Source organism: Equus przewalskii, chromosome 19 (genome assembly GCF_037783145.1).
Source record: "Equus przewalskii isolate Varuska chromosome 19, EquPr2, whole genome shotgun sequence".
Lineage (NCBI taxonomy): Eukaryota > Metazoa > Chordata > Mammalia > Perissodactyla > Equidae > Equus > Equus przewalskii.
Window position 1 is genome coordinate 31,470,792 of NC_091849.1, and position 24,556 is coordinate 31,495,347.

The following is a 24,556-nucleotide window of genomic DNA, read 5'->3' on the forward strand; positions in this document are numbered from 1 at the left end:
GCAACTGTGCTCCTAGTCTCAATAGTCCCAATGTGCATGTCCACACTATGGAATATTATGTAGACACTGAGATGTTGTTCCCAAGTAAGAGATGATTTTATTCACAAAACTGAGAAATAGGCAGCAGAAGAAAATCTTTCCACTTTCCAGAGTTCTGGAGTGTTGACATCAAGGGGCTGGAGAGGGGTTGCAGGGAGGAGAAGGAAACCTCAGAGACAGCACAGGCGACCCTGAGCTCTCCTCTTCTCCAAATGAAAGACATTCGGAGGACAATTAAAAGAATTTTATATTATTTGACATTTTTCTGTATTAGGGAAATATAGTTATTTTCTTCAGTGTAATAATAATATTGTATGAATAAAAAGGTTATTTTTTAATAGATTAATATCGAACTCTTTAGGGATGAGAGTCATGATGTTGGCAACTGATTTTCAAGTATTTCAGTAATGAGTATAGCAATATTATTTATTACATACATAAAGAAAATACTGGAAAACATTAAGATGATTAAAACTAGAGTGATCATTGTACTATACTTTCAAACTTGAAATATGTTTTAAATTTTTTACAATAACTTGGAGAAAATTTTTAAAATGACAATGGATAATGACATGAAAAATGCTCACAAAATAATATTGAATGAAAATTAGGCTTCAAGAGTATGCATGTGTGAGAATGTGTGTCAGTGTGTGCCAATGTGTGTGTATGTGTGTTCTGTGTATGAATATGTCAGTGTGTGTGACATTATCTGTGTGTTGCGTCTGGCAGTGTGTGTGAGTGTGTCAGTCTGCGTGTGCATTCTCACATTCATCCAGTCAGTCATTCAACAAATATTTTTAAAATCAACAACCAGGCACTTCCAGGGCAGTGCAAACACAGCCATGAACAGTCAAATCCCCATCCTTGTCCTCAGGAAGCTCATTTCCTAGAGGAGGGACAGACGATAAACAATTAAATAAGCACATGTAAAAACGTGTGATAGTGAACAGGGTGTGAACAAAGGCAAAGCAGGGCAGGGGTGGAGGGAGGCTGAAGGTGCCACGTGCGGGGGCGGTGCAGGGAGGGCCTCTGAGTGAGGACGTTTGGAGAGAATGTCAGGGAGGGAAGAGCTGCCTGGGAGACACGTTTTCAGGCTGGGGAACAGCAGTGAAGGCTCTGAGTGTGAACACCCTGGGCGTGCTGGAGGAACCATACAGTGGAGGGCCTGCATCTCGGCCTGATGCTGGCCCTGATATCATTTCCCCTACACTAAACCCAGCATATATGGGGTTAAAACCAAAGCACTTTTTCCCTGCTTACTCCCTGGCTCCCTGGCTCCAGAATCACTATCTGCCCTGGAGACAAACAGCCATGGTCGCCCACCTGAATTCCTTATCATCTCTTCTTCCTCCCTACAAGCAGCGCTGAAGGTCTAATGCAGGCTAGTGAAGAGCTCTGACCAGCAAGGCCAGGGACTCCCCCTGCCTGTCTACAAGCAGCCACATCCTCACAGCCCTTTAAAACCCCTCATCTCCCCTCTTTCGGGAAGATGAGACTAAAAGAGACAAATATGAGGGCTCACTGTCGTCTCCCGGCTGACGTCACCTGAAATAAAAGCCCTTCCTTGCCATAAGCCTGGCGTTTCAGTTTTTCTTGGGCCCCTCTTGTGTGGTGGGTAAAGAACCAGTGTTTGTAGGCGGGAACAGGCTCATCACACGGCCGCATCTGTGTAAATTGGACGTTAACTGGAAAGTGTCGGGGAAATGAAAGAGATTCCTAGTGTAACATATTTTGAAAAGATCATTCAAGACATTCCAAAGGGTTTATGGTGGGAAATTTTCACCGCTCCCCATGCTCCCCCAGGTTCCCTGCCAGAGATGACCATGTTACCACTTTCTCCTATATCCTCCTAGAAAAATTTATACACATATTGTTATTGTTGCTACATCAAGGAGGAGTACTGAAAAGAAATAGAGTAGAAGAAAATGTTTCCACTTTTCAGTGTCCCAGGTGTTGTCATCAAGAGCTGGGAGAGGGGAGGCAGGTAGGAGATGGAAACCTCAGAGAGGGCACAGGGCTCCTGAGCTCTCTTCTCCTTCAATCCGTGTCCATCCCTGACCTTGACACCTGTGGAGTCCAGGGCTGCTCAGAAGCTTCTTCCCCCCATTGATGCCCAGACTCGCGGTCATCCATGTCTGACCAACTTAAAGCCCAGATCCTCCCAGGCAGGTCAGTCACAATCTGAGAGCAGAACAGTGGCGTCCCCATGCGGCCACGATGCTGAGGACAGAGACCCAGCTCCCTTGTCTCCTGCTCAGCCAGGACCTCTGCAGGGTCTCCCTGGGCCCCCAGTAGCACAACAGGACTCTTCACACATGGGGGTGCCCCTGTCCCGTGTTGGGTTCAGGGTGTGAAGTGTTTTGCAATATCCACACTGACATAGATGTTCCTCCCCCAATGAGTCACTGTAGACTCTGCCTCAGGGCACAGGGAGGTCTCCAGGCCATAACAGATGGTTCCCAGGCGCAGAACGTACGCCCAAAACAAACTGGGTGCCCTCAGTCTCCCAGGATGAGACCCAGGACTCCTGAGTCCTTATCACTTGTTCCTGCAGCTGCCTCTGGGGCTGGACTCTGTCCAGTGAGTCTCATAATATGGGATGGGGAGGGGGAGAGAAGGCGTTAGGTCCAGGAATGAGAGGATGTTCCTGGGGAAGTGAGGACAGGGCAGAAATAAGGACATCAGAGGGGTAGAGGTTACAAGGAGGAGAGACGAAGGAGCCAGGGAAGGGAGGGGCGTGGGAAGGACTGGCCTAGGGGACACCTGTGGGCTTGTGTTTGGAGAGGGTTTTCTGGGTACTGGACCATAGAGAGCAAAGGGCAAGTGCCTGTGCTGCCGTTGTAGGGACCAGCCCTGATCCCAAATTCCCAGAATTTCCAGGCTCTCACTCCCCGCACTAGGACATCACAGCCAGGTCTGAACTCAGCCCAGAGCAGCCAGTGGTTCTAGCCTTCAGTGGTCCCTTCCTCCTCTTTGAGAACCAGGCCAAGGGGCCCCTGAGCACCAGCTGATGAACATGTGGTGGGGCTACAAGGATCTCAGCAAAAGGACCCAGGCAACCAGCTACCCATTTCCAGTAGTGGTCCCTACACCTTCTACAGCTCGCTGCCCAAGGACTCTGGGGATACCATCCCTTTCCTCTCTGGTGACACTAGACCCCGCATCTCTAGACTGGACTCCTCTGGCCCTGCTCTCTGCTGCCCCAAATCCTGAACTTAGGAGCTCTGCAGCCCCAGCACTAAATCTCATTTCTACCCTGACAACTTACCAAGGAATTTGGGGGTGCTATAGACTGAATGTGTTCCCCCCACAATTTTATATTGAAACGTAATCCCTAATTTCATTGTGTTGGGATGTGGGGCCTCTGGGAGGTGATTAGATCATGAATGGAGCCCTCATGAGTAGGATTAACATCCTTATAAAAGAGACCCCACAGTCCCTTTCACCATGTGAGGACACAGTGAGAAGACGGCCATCTATGTACCAATAAGAGGGTTCTCACCAGACACCCAGGCTGCTAGCACCTTGATCTTGGTCTTTTCAGCCTCCAGAACTGTGAGAGATAATTTTCTGTTGTTTATAAGCTGCTCAATTTATGGTATTCTGTTAGAGCAGCTGACAGACATGGGCTCCACAAGCCAGGGGAGGGTGTCCCAGAGCCCCACATGTCGCAGCTAAGCCATAGCTGTGATCTGGGCAGCAGTCACCCATGACCCCACAACCTACACAGACCCCTTCTGGCCCAAGAGACATCTGGAGCAGTTGGTGGCCAGGCACCTCCCATCTGCTGTGCTCTTGGTGAGACATGAGTTTGGGCAGTGTTGAGAACTGTGTTGTCCAGGGGTTCCAGAAACCAAGACCAAATGGTAGGATCCAAACACACACACATCACAGGAGACCCCAGTTATGGACTGAGTTGTGTCCCCCAAAATTTGTATGTCAAAGCCCTACCCCCAAATGTGATTGTATTTAGAGATAAGCCTTTAGGGAGAGAATTAAGGTTAAATGAGGTCATAAGAGTGGGGCCATGTCTTACAGGACTGGTGGTTATGAGAAAGAGACACCAGAGATCTCTCTCTGCACACAGAGGAAAGGCCATGTGAGGACACAGCAAGAAGACAGCCATCCACAATCCAACAGGGAGCCCTCATCAGAAACCAAATCTCCTGGCACTTGGGTCTTAGATTTCTAGCCTACAGAACTGTGAGAAAATAAACTTCTGCTGCTTAAGCTCCCAGTCTGTGGTATTTTGTTACGGCAGCCGGAGCAGAGGAAGACAACCTCCAAACCAACACCATAAACTCTCCCTTTCAGTCTCAGACTCAGCTCTAAGGAACGTGGGCCCAGCATTTACTCATTCACTCGCAAATATTCCATGAGAGCCTCTGTACCAGGCATTGTTCCAGGCCTGGGGATCATTTAATCAGAACAGACAAAACACCTGCTCTCCGGATGCTTACAGTCTGACAGGACAGACAGACCATAAATGAAAACATCATAATAGTAATACATTATATGGGATGTGTTCCCATTATCTATTGCTGGGTAACAAACAATCCTAAATACACAAATAACCTTTTTGTTCTCTCTCATTCTGTGGGTTGACAGGGCTGAGTCAGGCAGCTCTTCTGCTCCATGTGACATGGGCTGGGACCGCAGTCATCTGGAGGCCCAGCAGATCCAGAACATTCAAGAGGGCTCCGTCATGGGGCTGCAGGTGGTGCTGTCTGTTGGCTGGGAGCTCAGTGGGGCTGTTAATAGGGAGACCTACGCTCTCCTCGCTTGCTTCTCCATGTGGCTTAGCTGCTCCCAGCTCAGCACCTGGGTCCAGGAGGGAGTGTTTCAAGTGGACAAGTCAGAAACCACAAGGCTTCTTACATCAGAACCTCAGAACTCAAGCTATGTCACCATTCCATGTTCTAGTCGTCCAAGCTGGACATTGATTCAAGAAGAAGGGAATTAGGCCCCACCTCTAGAGAGCAGATTCCAGGTCACATTGCAAAGGAGCATGTGGGATGGGGGATAATGCTGTGGCCATCCTTGGAAAAAGAAATCTTCATCGTGTGTTAGAAAGTGATAAAGAGAGAGGGAGAAAAAAAAACAATGCGAAGTCGACAGTCAATGCAAGGTGATGGGAGAGGTGGCACTTTTAAATGATGCCATCAGGATGGGCCTCATTGAGACGACAGACACTTGTGCAGACTTGCAGCAGGTGAGGAACTGAGCCATGCAGACATTTGAAGGAAGAATATTTCTGGATCGCCTTCTGCGAGTACCCGGGCTCTGCACGGAGCAGGCCCTACAACTGCAGTGGGAGTGGAAGTGCGCACACTGTGGAGAGACTCCTGGCACAGAAGTGGGCTTCCCCCCTCCCTGCCTGGGCTTTCAGAAGTCCTGGGGCTGGGGGGAGGGAGGAGGCGCTGCTGGGAGGGAAGATGAGGAGAGAGGGAGGAAGCGAAGGTGGGGCCCAACCTCACTCCATCTCTCTACTGTCTCTCACCAGTGTCCTCCAAGGTGGTGACTGACAAGGAGGACCATCACACTGTGAGAGGCTGAGCATTTGACTCTTTCCCTGCCAACACCATGCGGACCTGGCTGCAGGAAGGGAAGGAGATGACTGTGGACTCAGGACCCAGGGGAAGCTGACATGGGGCGGGGCTGGGGGGAAACAAGACACACCAGAGCTGGGGAGCTGTGGGGGTCCTCCCCAGAGAGGAGCTGAGATACACCTGTCTGATGGATGACCTGGGCCTAAAGGGCCCCCTGGTGTGACCTGGGGTTTGAGAGGACAGAGGGTGATGGTGGTGGTGAATCTCATCCAGGTCCTGCCCATGCTCTCTGCCCCTGTACCCCATGCTTCCCTCCTAAATTGAGATGCCAGCAATGTCCCTCAGTTCCCCTCTGATCACTCACATCTCACCGTCATGAGGAAGTCCTTCTTACTCTAACCTCCTTCTTTCCTGCTGTTCCGTCCCTCCCCGCACTCCCAGGCTCTGACCTCTCTCTCTCCTCCTCTGCCCTCCTGCGGTAGGAATGGCTCACTTCCCACTAAGGGGCAGCTCTAGGGGATAGGCTGGGCTCAGAGGTGAGGCTGAAGGCAGGAAGGGCTCCTGGGCCAGGGGTGGGGGAGGAGGATGGGCACAGCCAGAGGAAGAGCTGAAGAGCTGGGGGAGGCAATGAAGGAAGATGTTTCCACATCATCATTTTCTTCATGGTCCAAGGCAGCCATCCTTCCCCCAGGCCCAGGGACATGGAAACAGCAGCAGGAAGAGGAAAATATTCCACATGGAAGAAAAATACAAGAGATTTCTCCAGATGCTCTTTATTTCTCTTGCCTATTCTAGTCAATTTTCTATGACCAAAGTTTTTGTTTTAGGAAAGTCTCCAAATATTAAGAAATTAAATTATTAATGTCTCAGCACTTGAGACTGAAAAAACAGCAGCTTTAACAAAGAAAGGTATGTATGGAGAACTGGCCATAGTGTGTTGGGTCCTTAGGCTGTACTGAACAAACTCGAACGTGGTGCTGAAGTGAGAGCCACCTGTTTGCCTGTGTGAGCTTGGACGGCTCTAGAACCTCTGTGTCCTCTTTAGAAAGTGAAATCACCTGAAAGAGCTCCCTATGAACAAAGCTGGAAAAATTTGGGCAGTAAAATAACAATAGTCTTGGATTATAACCAAAAATATAAAATAAATATTGATTCACACTGAAATAGATAAGCGATTGAAAATTTTTAAATGGGGGAGAAGGGACAAATCTTCCTTACAGAAGAATTCCAAATAATGTCTCTCATGAACATAGATGCAAGAGGATCCCCTGCCAGGAGGTGGAGCTTACTTTCTCTCCCCTTGAACGTGGGCTGGACATGGCGACTCACTTTTAAAGAATAGAATATGGAGAGGGAAAAGTTACAGAAACTTGGCAGACGTAATTTAATCAGAGGTAAATGTCATGTTGACATCATGTTCCCCCTGACATGAGGTGATGAGAAGGGCACTTCACTTCTATGGTGTTCTTCCCCCAAACCCAGAACCCCAATCTAATCACGAGAAAACATCAGACAAACCCAAACTGAGTGACATTCTACAAATTATCTCCCCAATAATTTTCAAAACTTTCAAGGTTACGAAAACAGGTAAAGACCAAGAAACTCAACAGATCAGAAGAGACTAACAAGACATGATAACTTCATGCGTATTAAGCTATCCTGGATGGATCCCGGAACAAAAAATAAAAAGGACAATAGTGGACAAATTGGTAAAATCCAAATAAATTCTATAGTTTACTTAGTAGTATTACACCGATGTTAGTTTCTTACTTTCTTAGTCTTGACATGGTTTTGTAAGATATTAACATTAAGGGAAGCTGGGTGAAGGGTATATGGGAAATCTGTGTTCTAGCTTTATAACTCTTCTGCAAACTAATATTATTCAAAACATAATTTTAAAAACTGAAATGAAATAGACAATCCAAATAGATCTAGATCTACATAAGAAATTGAATCAGTAATTAATAACATTCCAAAACACCAGGCCCAGATAGGTTCACTGGTGAATTCTACCAAACATTTAGGGAAGAAATTATAACAATTCTCGACAATCTCTTCCAGAAGATAGATGCAGAAGGAACACTTGCTAACTCATTCTAAAGGCCAATATTACCCTAATACCAAACCCAGACAAAGACATTGCGAAAAAAGAAAACTATGGACCAATATCTCATGAACATAGACGCAAAAATCCTCAACAAAATATTAGCAAATATAACTCACAAGGTATAAAAACAACGATATGCCATAACCGAGAGGGATTTCTCCCAAGTATACAATGCTAGTTCAACATTAGAAAATCAATTAATGTAACCCATCACATCAACAAGCTAAAAAGGAAAATTCACAGGACCATCTCAATAGATGCCGAGAAAGCATCTGACAAAATCAAACACTCATTCATGATAAAACCTCCAAGCAAACCAGGAATAGAGAGGGAACTTCCTCAATCTGATAAAAAAAATCTACCAAAAACCCACAGCTAACATCAGACTAGATAGTGAGAAGTGGAGCGAGAAGCTTTCCTGCTAAGATCAGGAACAAGGCAAGAATGTCCCCTCTCACCACTACAAAGAGATAGTAACGAAAACACTACAGGACTGGCATAAAAACAGACACGTAGACCAATGGAATAGAATCACGAGCCCCAAAATAAACCCTCACATATGTATACAGTCAACTAATTTTTGAAAAGAAAGCTAAGAATGCTCTATGGGAAAAGCTTAGTCTGTCTAATAAATAATGTTGGAAACAGTGGATAGTCACATGCAGAAGAGTAAAATTGGATCCCCACATGACACTATCCACAAAAATCAACTCAAAATGGATTAAATACTTAAATGTAAGACCTGAAATTGTAAAATTCCTGGAAGAAAACAGAGAGAAAAATCTCCTTGACTTTAGTATTGGCAATAATTTTTAGATATGACACCAAAAGCAAGAAAAGCAAAAACAAATAAGTAGACTTTCTCAAACTAAAAAGATTCTGCAATGCACAAGAAACAATCATCAAAATGAAAAAGCAGCCTACAGAATGGGGGAACCTATTTGCAAACTGTCAATCTGAAAACGCGTTAACATCCAAAATATATAAAGAACTCATACAACTCAATAGAAAAAAGGAAAAAAAAAACCATCAAATTAGAAAATGAGCAGAGAATGTGTATAGACATTTTTCCAAAGAGGACTTACAAATAGCCAACAGGTACATGAAAAGATGCTCAACACCATAATTGTCAGGGAAATGCAGATCAAAACCACAATGACATATCACCTCACACCCGTTAGAACAGCTATTATCAAAAAGACAAGAGATAACTCTTGGTCAAGATGTGGAGAAAAGGGAAATCTTGTGCACTGCTGATGAGATTGCAAACTGCTACAGCCACTATGGAAAACAGTATGGAGCTTCCTCAAAAAATTAAAAATAGAGCTACCATATGATCCAGCAGACACACATCAGCGCATATCCAAAGGAAATCAAGTCAGGATCTCAAAGAGCTATCCACACTGCCATGTTCATTGCGACATTATTCACAATAGCCAACACATGGAAACAGTCTAAATGTCCCTCGATGGAGAATGGATAAAGAAGATGTGGTATACATATAAAATGGAATATTCTTCAGCTATGAGAAAGAAGGACATCCTGTCATTTGTAACAACATGGATGGACTTTGAGGGCATTATGCTAAATGAAATCAGTCGGGCAAAGACAAATACAGTATGATCTCACTTACATGTGGAATCTAAAGAGGCTAAACTCATAGAAACAGAGAGTAGAATGGTGGTTGCCAGGGCATGGGCGAAGGAGGAAATGGGGAGATGTTGGTGAAAGGGTACAAACTTCCAGTTATAAGATAAGTAAGTTCTGAGGATCTAATATGCAGCATGGTGACTATAGGTAACAATAGTATAGTATATATTTGAAAATTGCTAAGAGAGCAAACTAAATGTTCTCAATACCAAAAAATAGATATATATAATTACATCAGGTGATGGAGGTGTTAAGTAACTCTATCATGATAACCATTTTGGAATACAGACATGTATCAAAACATCACGTCGTACACGTTAAACTCACGCAATGTTACATGTCAAATTTCAACAAAGCTGGGGAAGAAAAGATCTCCTTTCTAAGATGAAGGAGAAGTTTTTGCATCTCGCCCATCCTACAGCCATTAACATGGCACAATGCCTAGTGGGCCTCTTTGCATTTGGAGGCAACATATTTCTCATTTAGGTGAGTTATTCTGGCCCATTTGTGGAATGACCTGAAAGGCTGCTAGTTTTGTGTGGGGCCCAGAAGAAGAGAAGGCTCTGCAACAGGTCCAGGCTGCTGTGACGGATGCTCTGCTGCTTGGACCATATGAGTGAGCAGATCCAGTGGTGCTTGATGTGTCAGTAGCAGATACAGATGCTGTCTGGAGCCTTTGGCAGGCCCCTATGGGTGAAGCACAGTGCAGGCTCTTAGGATTTTGGAGCAAAGCCCTGCCATCCTCTACAAATAACTACCCTCCTTTTGAGAAACAGCTCTTGGTCTGCTACTGTGCCTCAGTAGAGACTGAACACAGAATCATGGGCCACCAAGTTACCGTGCAACCTGAGTTACCCATCATGAAATGGGTGTTATTTGATTCACACAAGCCATAAAGTTGGGCATGCACAGTAGCACTCTATCATCAAATGGAAGTGGTATATACACAATTAGGCATGAGAAGGCCCTGGGGCCACAAGTTCCATGAAAAATTGGTCCAAATGGCCACGGTTCCGCCTATCTTCTGTACTCCTGCTACAATACCTTCTCTCTCCCAGCCCACACCTAGGGCTCACTGGGGAGTTCCCTACACTCAGTTCACACAGGAAGAGATGGCTCAGGCCTCGTCCATAGATGATTCTGCACCATAGGCAGACACCACCTGAAGGTGGACAGCTGCGACACTACAGCCCCTTCTGTACTCACCCTTGAATAACAGCAGTGAAGGAAAATCTTCCCAGTGAGCAGGACTGACAAAAGTCACCTGGTCATTCGCTTTGCTTTGAAGTAGAAATGGTCACATACACAACTGTATACAGATTCACCGACTGCAGTCAGTGGTTTGCCTGGATGGGATGTGGAAGGAACATGATTGGGAAATTGATAACAAGGAAAATTGAGGAAGAGGTATGAAGATATACCTCTCCGAATGGGTAAATAATGTGAAGATATTTGTGTGCCATGTGAATGCTTACCAAAGGGTCACGTCAGCAGAGGAGAATTTTAATAATCAGGTGAGGAAACCTGTCAACCTCTTTCCCTAGTCACTCCCATAACCGTAAAATGGACTCGTGAACAAAGTGGCCATGGTGGTAGGGGCAGAGGTTATGAGTGGGGTCAGCATCATGGACTTCCACTCACCAAGGTTGAGGTGGCTAGTACCAATTCTGAGTACCCAATCTGCCAGCAGCAGAGACCAAGACTGAGTCCCTGATATGGCACAATTCCCTGGGGTGTCACCAAGCTTCCTGGTGGCAGGTTAATTCCATTGAACTGCTTTCATCATTGAATGGGAAGCATTTTCCTTACTAGAATAGACAATTACTCTTCATACAGGTATGCTTTCCCAGCAGGCAATGCGTCTGACAAAACTACTATGTGTGCACTTACAGAATGCCTTATTCACCATCATGGCATTCCACACAGCATTGCTTCTGATCAAGGAACTAATTTCACAGCAAAAGAAGTGTGGTAATGGGCCAATGCTCATGGAATTCAAGGGGCTTATTACATTTTCCTCCGTCCAGAAGTAACTGGCTACAAAGAATGGTGGAATGGCATTTTGAAGACTCAGTTATACCACCAGCTGGGTCGCAATACCTTGCAGGGCTGGGGCAAAGTTCTCCAGATGGCTTATATGCTCTGAATCAGGATCCAATATCTGCTGCTGTTTCTCCCATAGCTAGGATTCCTGGGTCCAGGAATTGAGCATTGGAAATGGGAATGGCAACACTACGACCCCTAGTGAGCCACTAGCAAACTTTTTGCTTCCTGTTCCTACAACTTTGTGCTCTACTGGCCTAGAGGTCTTAGCTCCAGAACGGGGAATGCTTCCACCAGGAGACACAACAAGGATACCATTGAACTGGAAGCTGAGACTTGCATCTGGCCACTTTGGGCTCCTTGTGCCTCTGAATCAACAGGCAAAGAAGGGAGTTACCGTGCTGGGTGAGGTGATTGATCCTCACGACAAGGGGAAATTGGACTACTGTTCCACAACGGAGGTCAGAAAGGGTATGTCTGGAACACAGGAGAACACTTAGGGCATCTTTTAGTATTATCATGCCCTGTGATTAAGGTCAATGGAAAATTACAACAACCCAGTGCAAGCAGGACTACTAATGACCCAGACTCTACAGGAATGAAGGTTTGGGTCACCCTACCAGGCAAAAGACAGTGACCAGCTGAGATGCTCGCTGAAGGCAAAGGAAACACAGAGTGGATGGTGAAAAAGGTAGTTACAATTAGTAACTATAACCAAGTGATCAGTTAAAGAAACAAGGACTAGTATTTCCTGTTCATTTGTTACGAATAATGAAAAGGTTATGTGTGTGTGTGTATAATATCTTTGTTTTCTTTCCTCTCCTTCCCTTATCATGTAGCATAAGATGCATTGACTTTATATCATAGTATTTAAGTACTGTTAATTTTACATCACGGTATTTACAAAGAGAAGAATAAACATCACTCAAGCACTTTACCTTCTCTTCTGGGGAAGAAGTTAATGCATTTTCAGTTGTATGCAGCATAGCTGAATCATGGTAAGTGAAATGATAACCTTGTCATTATCATTATTTGGAGATTAAGTGCAGATTAAGGAGATGCATATCAGTACCAGATTGACAGGGGGTGGGTAATTTTATATGTCAGCTTGATGGGGTCACAGCGTGCCCAGATGTTTGGCTAAACATTATTTCTGCATGTGTCTAGAGGGAGTTTCTAGATGACATTAGTATTTGAATTGGTGGGCTCAGCAAAGGAGATTGCCCTGCCCAATGGGGGTAGGCATCATCCAATCCATTGAGGACCTGAATGGAACAAAAAGTGGAGGGAGGGAGAATTCACCCCTTTTTCTGCCTCATTGCAGGAGATGGGGCATCAGTCTTCTGCGGTCAGAATGGGATTTAGACCCCCAGCTCCCCTGTTCTCAGGACTACTGACTCAAACTGAATTACAGCACTGGCTTTCTTTGGTCTTCAGCTTACAGATGGTAGATCATGGGGCTTCTCATTCTCCGTAATTCCATGAGCCAAGTCTTTATATCATATTATATATATCCTATTGGTTATGTTTCTCTGGAGAACACTAATACATATGATACTTAAACAATGGAATGAAGAAAACAAACATTGATGAGGTTAAAACAAAGGTCTATTATAGCACAACTGAAGGTTGGTTGAACCAAGGGGACTCTTGCTGGTTCCCCAACATCAAAAGGACCCCAAATAAGATGGCTCCATTTGTCCCAGTTTAGAGAACTTTTAAAAGCAGGAAGGCAAAGATCACAATGAGAACCCTGACCTTCAGTAGTCAGGCAGATTAATCAAGGTAAAGATGACAAAAGAGCCAAGGCTATCTGGCTTGATGCCTCGCTGGGATCCAGAGCCTTCTACACAAGAGTGGGTCAAAGGGTCAGGGGTGGAGAGAGAAGTTTCCAGGACTCCTTTACACAGGAGCCCCATGCACTGTGGCACCAAAACCCATTGGTGAAGCCCTAACGTGGGCTACAGTGAGATTGAGAGAATACACAAATGTAAGAGTTGATAAGATAAAGGTGAAAATTTGGATGAAATTGGAATGTTTAAACAGGCTTTAAGTGAACAAGTTGTGTCTCCCTTACCTGACTGTTTTATGGGAATGGAAATTCTGTCTGACTGGGAACACTTTCTCCACTTAGTATTGTAACACAGAAGGCATGTAAACCCACCCTTCAAGCCATATTAACTGGACATGCTCTGTGGAAACCCAACAGTGTAGAACAGAAGCTGGAGTGCAGTGCAGACACACTCTCTGCACAAGAGCCCTGGGTGGAGCGGGCACTGGAGCTTCTGGCAAAAGCCCCTGAGCATCTCCCAGTGATGACTAATGGGACTTGGAAGTAGAGAGTTTCCATTTGAGGGGCAGTTACTAGCTTGCTATTGGACATTAATTGAAACTACCCTTATGACTAAAAGATGTAAAATAATCTTAAAACTGAAATACCCATGTTGTGTTCGACAAAATCAGAGAAACACACTGATGAAGGGGACACTGCCCAACAGAGTTCCACTAAAAAGTGGAGACAGGTTATACAGGATCGTGCTCCCAGGGAAATACAGGAAGGATGCACGCATGAGCAAGGAGCCTGTCTTCCCCTTGGACTAACTTTGGAATGCATGAGGAGCTGCTGGATTGTTTCATCACTTGGACAATATCCTAAAAACAGTTCTCAACTGACCTAAGAGAAGCTGCCTGGTTTATGGATGGCAGTTCCAAAACCCAGTTTGGAACATCATCTTTCTGATCAAGTAAAAACAGATCAGCTCAATGAGCTGAATTGCATGCAGTTTTCCTAGCAGTGATGGAAGAATTGAACAATGATAAAAGCCCTTAATGTTTGATTTTTACAAACTCATAGACGGTAGTCAACAGCCAGGCCATATGGTTAGGCAAAGGGCAAGGGAAACCTGGTCTATTAAAGGAACGCCCATACGGAGCACAGTCCTATGGAAATCACTATGGGAATTTCAGGGGTGTGTAAAGTACGACATGTTGATGCCCATCACAAGAAGGCCCTCCTGGGTTGGGAAGAGTCTGGAATCAATGAGCAAATAACCTGTTATCCCCCTTGATGTGGCTACCTGGATCCATGACATAAGTAGACATTGAGGGGCTGCAGCAAAGTAGAGATGGACTGAGTCTAGACATATTCCACTTGCATCCTCTGAAGCAAAATACCAAAAAGAACCGTTCTGTCTGCCAACCAGAGAAAATAGATGGCTATGTGGCAGATTGCCTGGTGGGAATGTCTTGAACATAGCTGGCAAATCAGACTGATGCTGGTGGCCCAGGGGGCTACAAATGGGTCTTGACAGGAGTAGATATTGACCCTGGATTGGGCTTTGCTTATCCAGTGGGAGATATAAATGCTCAGAGTGCTATAAAAGAACCAGAACAGAAGACAGTACACCAATTTGCACTGCTGGGTCACATTTCTTCAGGCCAAAGAACACACTTTACAGCCCATAAAGTCCAACAATGGGCAGAGAGACATCCTCCTCAGAGGAATAGTGTGATAGAGAAATTTGAATGCACAATTGGAATATTGGTTGTCTAAAATGGGGTGGTGGGGGATACAGAGGCACAAAAGGCTGGCTTACACACCTTCACAAGTGTCTGCTCACACTCAACATGAGTGGGGCTAAAGGAATGTCCCTACTAGAAAGTTTCCTCTCTTTTTCCTGGAAGATCTGGGGAGGAGGGGTGGAGGAAGATGCTGGTATTGATGAGGATTATTTTAGGCTGGTTACTTTTAAAACTGCAGATGAGAAGGGGGCTGGTTACTTTTAATAAAAGCAGCTCTGAGGAGCTGAGTTTGCTTGCCCTTTCTTGGGAAACATTTACATTTGTAAGGGAAATCTCCATCTGTAAAGATGCCTCCCTCTCTGTGCCAGGAAGAAGGGGGATGACCTTATCTCTAGAAACCCTTAATCAATGCCAAAGGCAAGAACTTAAGTCGTTTACTGTCTGGCAACTTCATGTAACTGACCTCCCCCCCACCCCAACATCCTTCTTTGTCTTTAGCTGAAGATAATATTTAAGTGGGCAGCTTCTGGCATTTACTTAATCCGGTTTGATTCTTATCTAAAAGTTATAGGACCACCCAATAACCAGACCCCACCTGTCCTGATACCATTTTAACAACTCTTTTTACATATTCTTTCCTTTGTCTTGTAAAGAGAAAACTGACATACCTATGCCTTAAATTTAGCCCTACCCTCAACTCATGTTTGCAGCAATGTCAGCAGCAGCAGCAGTGGCAGCAACTCTGCCCATGGGTCCTGTTCCCATGCAGCAACTCTGACTGCCCATGGGTCCTGTCTCCATGCAGCAACTCTGACTGCCCATGGGTCCTGTCTCCATGCTATTCCACACTCTTCTCTAAATAAACGAGCACTACTGCCAGATCTTGAGAGTCCAAGAAATCTTTCTTTCGACTCCTCAGCTCACCAACCCCATGTTAGTATGACTCCATAATTCTTCCAAAATGTGGAGGAAGGTGGTATGACTATATCCACCTCAACTCTCTTTCTTCCTGCCTGATGCAGTGGTCTTGATGCGGGGTCGGTGAGCCGAGGAGTCAAAAGAAAGATTTCTTAGACTCTTAAGATCTAGCAGTAGTGCTCTTTTATTTACAGAATAGTATAGAATAGCATGGGGACAGGACCCTTGAGCAGGCAGAGCTTCTGCGTGGGGACAGGGCCCATGGGCAGTCAGAGATGATGCTGGCATGTTGCTGCTGCTGCTTCTGCTGCAAAGTTGGGTAGAGATTAAGGCTAAATTTAAGGCATAGGTATGTGAGTTATTTCTTTACAAGACAAAGAATATGTAAAAAAGTTGAAATGGTGTCAGTGCCCCTAGGGTCCAGCCATTTGGCAGTCCCACAAATTTTAGATAAGAATCAAACCGGATTGAGTAAATGGCAGAAGTCACCACTTGAATTTTATCCTCAGCTAAAGATAAAGGAGGATTTGGGGGGGGGGGGGGGCGGTCAGTTACATGAGGTTGCCAGACAATAAACAACTTAAATTCTTCCCTCTGGCATTAAGAGTTTCTAGAGATAAGGCCATCCTCCTTCTTCCTGGCACAGAGAGGGAGGCATCTTTACAGATAGAGGTTTCCCTTAGAAATGTAAATGTTTCCCAACAAAGGGGCAAGCAAATTCCACTCGCCTGAGCCTGCTTCTCATCTATAGTTTTAAAATTAAGCAGCCTAAAAATCCTCATCAGTCTCAGGTCAGGGATGCTCACAAGTGCCAAAAACAGGAATGATTCCTAAGCAAGAAACTGTAACTATATTTTTAAACCCCTGTGTCAGAATTCCTAAGGGCCTGAAGGGGCAGAGAGTGCCTTCACCCCATCTGGCAAAATCAGGGCTGACAGTGAATGCAGCTATATTGCCTGGTGGTCAGTTAGCCCACTGGCTCTGTACCTATGTGACTCCTCTATGAATGGGAGCGCACTGAGGAGGAGGGACTGCTACACTATTATTGCTGCCTGCGTCTAGCCCAGCACCGCAGCCAAACCTAATGTCCCTTCCAAAGGTGGAAAGGTTAGGTATAAACGGAGAGAAGGAAAAATAGCAGCTGAGGTAAAGCAATGAATAAATGTGTTCTGTAATGAGAGAAACACAGTATTACATTAACACCTCAAAAGAGGCCTGAGCAACAGATGACATTGTCTCTTAGCCCAATTATCCAGATGCCTGAAAAGGTGTAGCCATATATTGCTGAGACTATTTCTGCTTCTGGAACCTGACAAGATCAAATGGAAGCCTGCAAACCTGAGTGACCTCACCCTGGGAGACATTCTCATACAAGAGGATGAGGGACTGGACTAATTGTTCATGACTGAATGGGAACCAGAAATTTGCCAGCATCTTCTAAGCGTTATGCTCCTTTTGCTATAAGGGATCTGTGGTCAAAGACCAGAGAGTAGCCTGTAGTATAATCAAAAAATATTTAGTCTTTGTCCCTGGTTCCTGGCACAGAGCTCCTAAAACCCTTGGAATCTCCTGAGTGATGAGTGAGTGTCATATGCTAATGAGATGTCTGAGGAGTCCCAGATAGCTTCAGGATGGGGGCTGGTCACCAGAAAGACCCCAGTGATGAGGGCTGAGCACTAGCAGTGCTGTGGGATTTCTTAAAAAATACTCAGGCCTCTCCCCAGACCCACCATCTCAGAACATTAGGCACAAGACCAAGGAATTGCTTAATTAACAAGACCTACAGGTAAGGCTGATGCCCAGCTATGAGGGAATCCTGATCTACGTTACTTTTTTTTTTGGTGAGGAAGATTGTTCCTGAGCTAATGTCTCCGCCAATCTGCCAATCTTCCTCTATTTTATATGTGGGACACTGCCACAGCATGGCTTGATGAGTGGTGTGTCAGTCTGGGTCCAGAATCCAAACCCAGGAATGCCAGGCCACCGAAGCAGACCATGCGAACTTAACCTCTGTGACACTGGGCCAGCCCGTCTGGTCTGAAGACCGCATCAGTACCAACCTTGTTATAAATACAGACTTTCATGCTCTAGTCAAGATTCTCTGAATCTTAATGAGATGTCCAGAGGATTCCTATGCACAGGAAAGTTTGGGATTCTGGTCTCCATGCCTTCTAGACATGGAACTAGAAGTGTGTAATCTACCCTGGGTATGTAGTCGGATCAGATCCCTTAGCACTGGAGGATCCAGGGTTCAGTCCTTGTTCCTTTGCCTTCTAGCCATCATTCCCTTGGTGACCTCATCTGTTCTCAAGGCTTTAAATATCGTTTATATGGTATCACCACCCAGATCTATTTATCCAGCTCAGATATTTCTCCTAATCTCCAGACTCAACAGTCCAACTGCCAATCTGCTATCTTACTTGCATTTCTAATAGACATCTCAGCTCCAACATTTCTTAATGTGAATGCCTATAAATATGCTCCTTCCAGAATCTTCCCCACCTTTGCTGACAGCAACTCCATCTTTCTACTCGCACAGTCCAAAATTGGGGTGTCCTCCTTGACTCCTCTTTCTCATTCCCGATTAATCCATTAGGAAATGCTGCAAAGTCCATGTTCAGAATGTATCCAGATCCAGTCACTTCCCACTCTTTCCACCGCTCACAGCAGTGGAAGCCGTGGCCTCCTCCAGCCTGGAACCCTGCCCTGGTTCCTGCTGCTTCCCCAGGGCCTCCCTCACCCTTTGCCTCCCAGTTCTGCTCTCAGCACAGCAGCCACAGTGATCCTTTAAAGGAGAAGTCGTACCACGTCCCTCTCCTGCTCTAAACTGTCATGTAACTCCCCAACTCACTCAGACCAAAGGCCAGAACCCGTCTGACATCCTCCAAGTCTACGTGGTCTGGCCGCACCTCTGTCTCATCTCGACTAGCTGCCTGCTCCAGCCACACTAGCCTCCTCGCTCATCCCAGAACACACACACTCCTGCCCTAGAGCTTTTGCAGTGGGGTTCCCCTGCACGGAAAGAACCTCCCCCAGGCATCCTCGTGGATAATTCCTCCTGTCCTCACCTCTTTCCTCAAAGTCACCTTCCCAGGGAGGGCCACAGCGACCCCCAAAATTAAAACAGCCATTGGCCCAGTCTCCATCCGCATCCTCTGGATGGCCTTCCCCACTGCATTGTTTCCACAGCACTTACCACCTTCTAACATGAACACTGTCCTGATTCACTGTGCTTACGGTGTATAGTCTGTCTCTTCCCACTACAACATATGCTCCAAAAGGCCAGCGATTTTTCTGTTTTTACTTCAATGATGTTACCCAGATACAAAAATAGTATGTTACACATCCAGCACACAACCAGTATCAGCTGAATGACTGTTCAGTGTACAGCATCTCCCTTTGCTAGACACAGCATCTTTAACAAGGTAGCCTGAGGCCACATTTTGTTTTGTGGCAGCTACAGCACAATGTCCAAGCACTCTGACATCAATGCCACCTGTACTTTTCTCACCAGTGCTGCTCTCCCCTCTCCCTCCCTCCATCTCTCCTTCCCACAACACCCCTCCTGCACACCCCAGCACACAATTACATTTCTCTCTTCAGAAAACAATGATCCTTCACTTCAGTCCTATTGTACAACCAAGTATGAACCTAGACTCTGCTTTATACATTGTGAGTTCAGACTAGAGCCAGCACTGGGGGAACCAGCGCTAAGGGCAGGGAGGGAGAGCAGGCCGCAGAGTAGAATTCCAACAGGAACTTGCCTAGGATGAGATTTGTGGGATCCCTCCTCTCTAATTCCAGAATCTGGCTCCCTTGAGAAGGTTGGGGAAAGAGGGAAATGACAATCAAGCCCTAGAAAGAGAACAGAACTGGACAAGTTTGAAAATTCATCTCTGGACAGCACAGGTGCCCGTGTGCAGGGCCATCTAGCCTTTTGGGGACAATGACAGACCAAATGACTCCTGCTGCTGTCAGAGATGGGGGACACCCAGAGGAGAATGACCAGAACTTATACAGAAGACCAAGAACAGGCACAAGCCACTACAGAAACAAAGGAACAACAAATACACACCCAAAAGTGGGGCTGAGGGCCGGACCCAGGCCTGAGCCCAGGCTGACCCGGCCACACGAAGCCCGCCCTGCACGCGGTCCTGGAGACACAAGGCCCAGGTGATGTCCAAATCCCTGTGATCATAGGTCCTGCTGGGACAAGATTCTCCTGAAAGGACAAGGACAAGGAAGCAGAGAAGGTGTCCGCACCAAGGACTCACCACATCAAAGGCCACAATACACTGAACATCGACTGGGCACAGGCCTCAGTCTTACGCTCAGCTCCTCACAGCCTTCTCCTGTCCCCACCTGCCACAGACTCACCACAGCGAACAGGCAGATTCTGGAAGGTTCTCAGAGCCTCCATTTATTTCCCCTCTCAAATTTTAGGAATCTTCTCCTTTAATTAACCCATCAGTCCTTCATGGGAAGAATCTGAAAAAACAAGTTCATATCCAGATGTTTATTTTCAATAAGGAAGGAAGAAGCTGCAAGTCAGGGCAACACGAAGTAAAGACAGGGATGGAACCAGCCCCATCTCTGCTGGAACAGTAAAGTCAGTCAGGGGACAGAACACAGGGCAGTGTGGGAGGGGGTCACGGGGGAGACCAGTCTTCCCATCTCCTCACATTACGCTAACAGGAACACAGACACCCTCAGATGCCCTTGGCAGAATGAGAAGTCAGAGTTTCCCGAATTCACAATGTGGGTGGGGAGGGGACAAGAACAAATCTTGCATCACTCTGTCCCGGACAAGGCAGCTGTTTCACGCTATAGAAGAAAACAATTATGAATAATTTAAGTCACTCGCTATAATTAGTAGCATTCTGAACAGCCCACCACATGCTCAGAATGTCCCAATCAAAGAGTCTCCATAACCTAGTCCAGGCCCCTCCACCCCAACATCTCCCCACTTCAGGCCTCCAGAGTGTCACCTGCCTTGAGAGACACATCAGAGCCCTGGGCACTGTCACTGCCTGGAGTAGAACAAAACAGAACATATTCAGAGCACAGAGGAGATGAGATTAAAGGAGGAACTCTGGGGTGGGTGAGCTCCCCCATGGGCTCATGAGACTATCAAAGGGTCTCAGGCAACACACTCACTCCATCCTTACTTGCAGCCTGAGCATAGCCCCTTCCTTTCTCACCTATGGGAAGAAAACATCCTGTGAGAAACCAGGGAGGAGGCAGGGCCATGAGGTCCTAAAGGAACCCCCTAGTCCTGGACCCCAGAGAAGTTTCCAGAACTGTGATTACAGACCCAGGGCAGGATCAGGAAACATGAGGGAAGCACATGTGTGGAGACTAGACCAGCCACCCTCGTGATCTGTGACCTGTGACTTCCCCTCACCTTCTCCTCTGTCCTCTGACTGTTGGGATTCAGGTCCCCATCACCAGATCCATCAAGGTGATAAATTTGTCCTTCATTCTCACAAGTACTTTACTAAAGAGTAAGCGTTAGCAAACAGGGTCCCAGACTAGGAAAGGACAGGTGCTTGTGGATGGGACTGCTCATTAACCAGGCAGGACAAACTTCTACCTGGGCTTGAAACACCCCTGTGGGACAAGAAATCTCAGACCACACCCCTTCCCTACCTCAGTGCTTCTTCCTCCAGATCACAACTCCAGCCACCACAGCTCCAAGGAGAAGCAGGCCAACAATGATGCCCACAAAGGGGATGGTGGATGTAGGAGGCGGCTCTGGGAAGGGAAGGAAACCCTGACCCTACTGAAGGTCTCCAGAAGGGCTCCTGATTTCCCTGAGAAGAGGCTCTGAGCCCACGGCTCCCTCCTTACCCCATCTCAGGGTCACAGGCTCAGGCAGGCCCTCATGCTGCACATGGCGTGTGTATCTCTGCTCCTCTCCAGAAGGCACCACCACAGCCGCCCACTTCTGGAAGGTCCCGTCCCCTGCAGGCCTGGTCTCCGCAAGCTCTGTGTCCTGGGTCACGTTCTCCCCATCACGCTGCCAGGTCAGGGCGATCTCCGCAGGGTAGAAGCCCAGGACCCAGCACCACAGGGTGACCTCATGGTCAGAGATGGGGTTGTGGGTCACATGTGTCTTTGGGGGATCTAAGGAGAAAGATCAGAAAATTCAGGAACTTTGCATCCGTTTGGGCCACCGAAGCAGCACTCATGTGACCATCCTGAGAATGCACAGGACAACTGGAGTGAGGCAAGGGATCACAAAACCCAGACACCAGCCTGGACACAGGAACCTGAAATAAGCTCCAGTCCTTGGAAATTTCTGGAATTAGAGTGAGTCAGCCCAGGCTAGGAGGCAGGTCTCTGAAGAGGAGTAAAGGGATTTCTGGTCCTGACGTGGGTGGAGGCGAAATGACTCAGAAAACCTGGTCACACCTCAAACACGGTTAGGGTGTGGGGCCTAGAACAAGGCCTGAGAGACAGAGTTCCAGAGCTGCTGCCAGAGCCAAAGGGAACCACTTGTCAGTTATTTCAGAGATAGCTTCCTCTTCCATCCCTGGAAAGACTGGACCTTTTAACGTCCCTGAGATAAAGGCAAGCCCTTTGGGGAGTCACTCTTTGCCACTGGATCTGAAAACCCTGGTCGACTCAGTCTCCCGATCCATGGGCTGGGCACATTCTGGTGTTGATCCCATTTCCCTCCTCTCTCTGCGGGATGGCAGGCTCAGCCCAAGGGAAGATCAGGGGTCCCCACCGCCCCTCCTACCTGCGCGCTGCAGCGTCTCCTTCCCGATCTCCAGGTATCTGAGGAGACACCCCAGGCACGTGCCCTCCAGGTAGTTCCTGCGCTGCTCCGCCACACCAGCCGCCTCCCACTTGCGCCAGGTGATCTGAGCCGCCGTGTCCGCCGCGGTCCAGGAGCGCAGGTCCTCGTTCAGGGCGATGTAATAGGCGCCATCGTAGCCTTCCTGCCAGTACCCGCGGAGGAGGCGCCCGTCCGGCCCCACGTCGCAGCCATACATCCTCTGGAGGGTGTGAGACCCTGACCCCACCCCGAGGTCAGCCTTGGCCACGCCCCTCCCCCCGCAGAGATTAAACCTAAACTGAAAATGGAATCGCAGGAAAGTCCCCGCCGGCTCTTCCTGGGTAGGGGGCCGCGCGGGTCCCGCAGCCTCGGGGTGAATCTCGGACCCGGAGACTCGGGGAGACCCCAGCCCGTCCGTGGGCATGGGGGGTCGGGACCGGGGCCCGGGCCCGCGTCGCTCACCGGCCTCGCTCTGGTTGTAGTAGCCGCGCAGGGTGTTCAGGTTCACTCGGAAATTCTGTGCGGTGCCCTTGATGCCCTGCGTCTGCTGCTCCCAATACTCCGGCCCCTCCTGCTCCATCCACGGCGCCCGCGGCTCCATCCTCGGATTCTCGGCGTCGCTGTCGAACCCCACGAACTGCGTGTCGTCCACGTAGCCGACGGCGATGAAGCGGGGCTCCCCGCGGCCGGGGCCGGGACACGGCGGTGTAGAAATAACTCACGGAGTGGGAGCCTGGGGGCGGGGAGGAGCTGAGAGCCGGCCGACCCTCCTGCCTGCGCGGGTCCCGGGTCGGAGGGTGATGGGGTCGTGACACGGAAAAGGGGCGGCGGACGGAGAAGCGCGGGGACTTGGGGCGGGAAGGCGGCGGGACAAGAGAAGGGAGGACTCAGGATAGTTGAGGCCCAGGTCGGGGGTCTGGGCCTGGGTCCGCGGTGACACGCCTTCCCCGGGGGTCCTGCGACCCCGTCGCGTGGTCCCCTCGCTCCGCTCGCCGCAGAGGCCGTTTCCTCCCACCCCGCACTCACCAGCCCAGGTCTCTGTCAGGGTCAGCGCCCCCGAAAGAATCAAGAGGAGGGTTCCGGGTGCCATGACCCTTATTCTTAGAATCTGAGGAGAATCTGAGCCCCGGAGGGTGGTGGAGACTTTATAACCAGGAACGACAGACACGCTGATGGGCTTCCCTAGAAAACGGACACGCAATGGGAGTGACAACTGGGGTCGCGTCATGAGTCTCCAGGCAGGAGGAGCTGACACAGGTTGTGAGAGGGAGCAGTGAATCTCAGGGAGACGGGGACTCCCCAACACCGAGCTTCCCCGCCCCAGACTCTGCCCTCGGACCTGGGACCCTGAGAGCCACGTCCGGGGACCTGGGACTTTCCCTGACCCCTCTCCTCCTGCACCGAGAGCTCTTTGTCACACCGTCTCCCTGAGTCCTGGCCCGGGGGCTGTCTGAGGAAACGAGGGAGAGACCCCCAGGCTGGACTCAGCCCCTTTTCCTCCTCTTACTGGAATCCCTCTCCCTGAAATGGACTCCCTGCCTCCCACCCCTGACCTCTCCCCTGGACTCTTCTAGAAGAAAACTCACCCCCAGAGGACTTGATGTCAGAGAGTGAGCTTGCCCTGGGAATGGAGGGGGAGGGACTGGGATCTTCTCTTTAAACCTGGAGAAGTTGTGCCTGAAAACACCAGACAGAGGTTCTCATGGAGAACAGGTTCCCTTTGGTTTATTAACTACAGTGAGTAACACGATCTTGAAAACCCTGAACATCAGGAATCTAATCTGTAAAAACAGTGATTTGGGCCCCTTCGTACAGAAATGTCTCTGCACAGCCCTGCAGTCAGACTCACAAAGCTCCTGTTACTTTCCAGTCAGTATATCTGTGACTCCAGGTTGTTGTATTTCAAAATGATCTTCATTCCCTCGTTTGTCCCTGTGAGTCCCT

At 47.8% G+C, this 24,556-nt stretch overlaps 1 protein-coding gene, 1 long non-coding RNA gene and 1 pseudogene across 4 annotated transcripts in view; 1 reads left to right on the plus strand and 2 right to left on the minus strand.

The window, feature by feature from the left end:
• Window positions 1-24,330, minus strand: part of LOC103545234 (patr class I histocompatibility antigen, A-2 alpha chain-like) — a 42,888-nt gene extending 18,558 nt beyond the window's left edge. For 2 of the 3 annotated variants that reach the window (XM_070585736.1, XM_070585733.1), the window contains exon 1: window positions 24,199-24,330. The gene's annotated coding sequence lies outside the window, so the exon portion shown is untranslated. Of the gene's footprint in view, window positions 1-4,614; window positions 4,916-24,198 lie in introns of those variants that run through there. The other variant, XM_070585731.1, reaches the window with a different exon arrangement.
• On the plus strand, window positions 2,009-4,264 carry LOC139077478 (uncharacterized). The gene is made up of 2 exons (XR_011530045.1): window positions 2,009-2,208; window positions 4,127-4,264. It is a non-coding gene; the product is annotated as an uncharacterized lncRNA (long non-coding RNA).
• Window positions 20,223-23,874, minus strand: LOC103545568 (HLA class I histocompatibility antigen, A alpha chain-like; annotated as a pseudogene).
• Window positions 24,331-24,556: the final 226 nt, after the last annotated feature.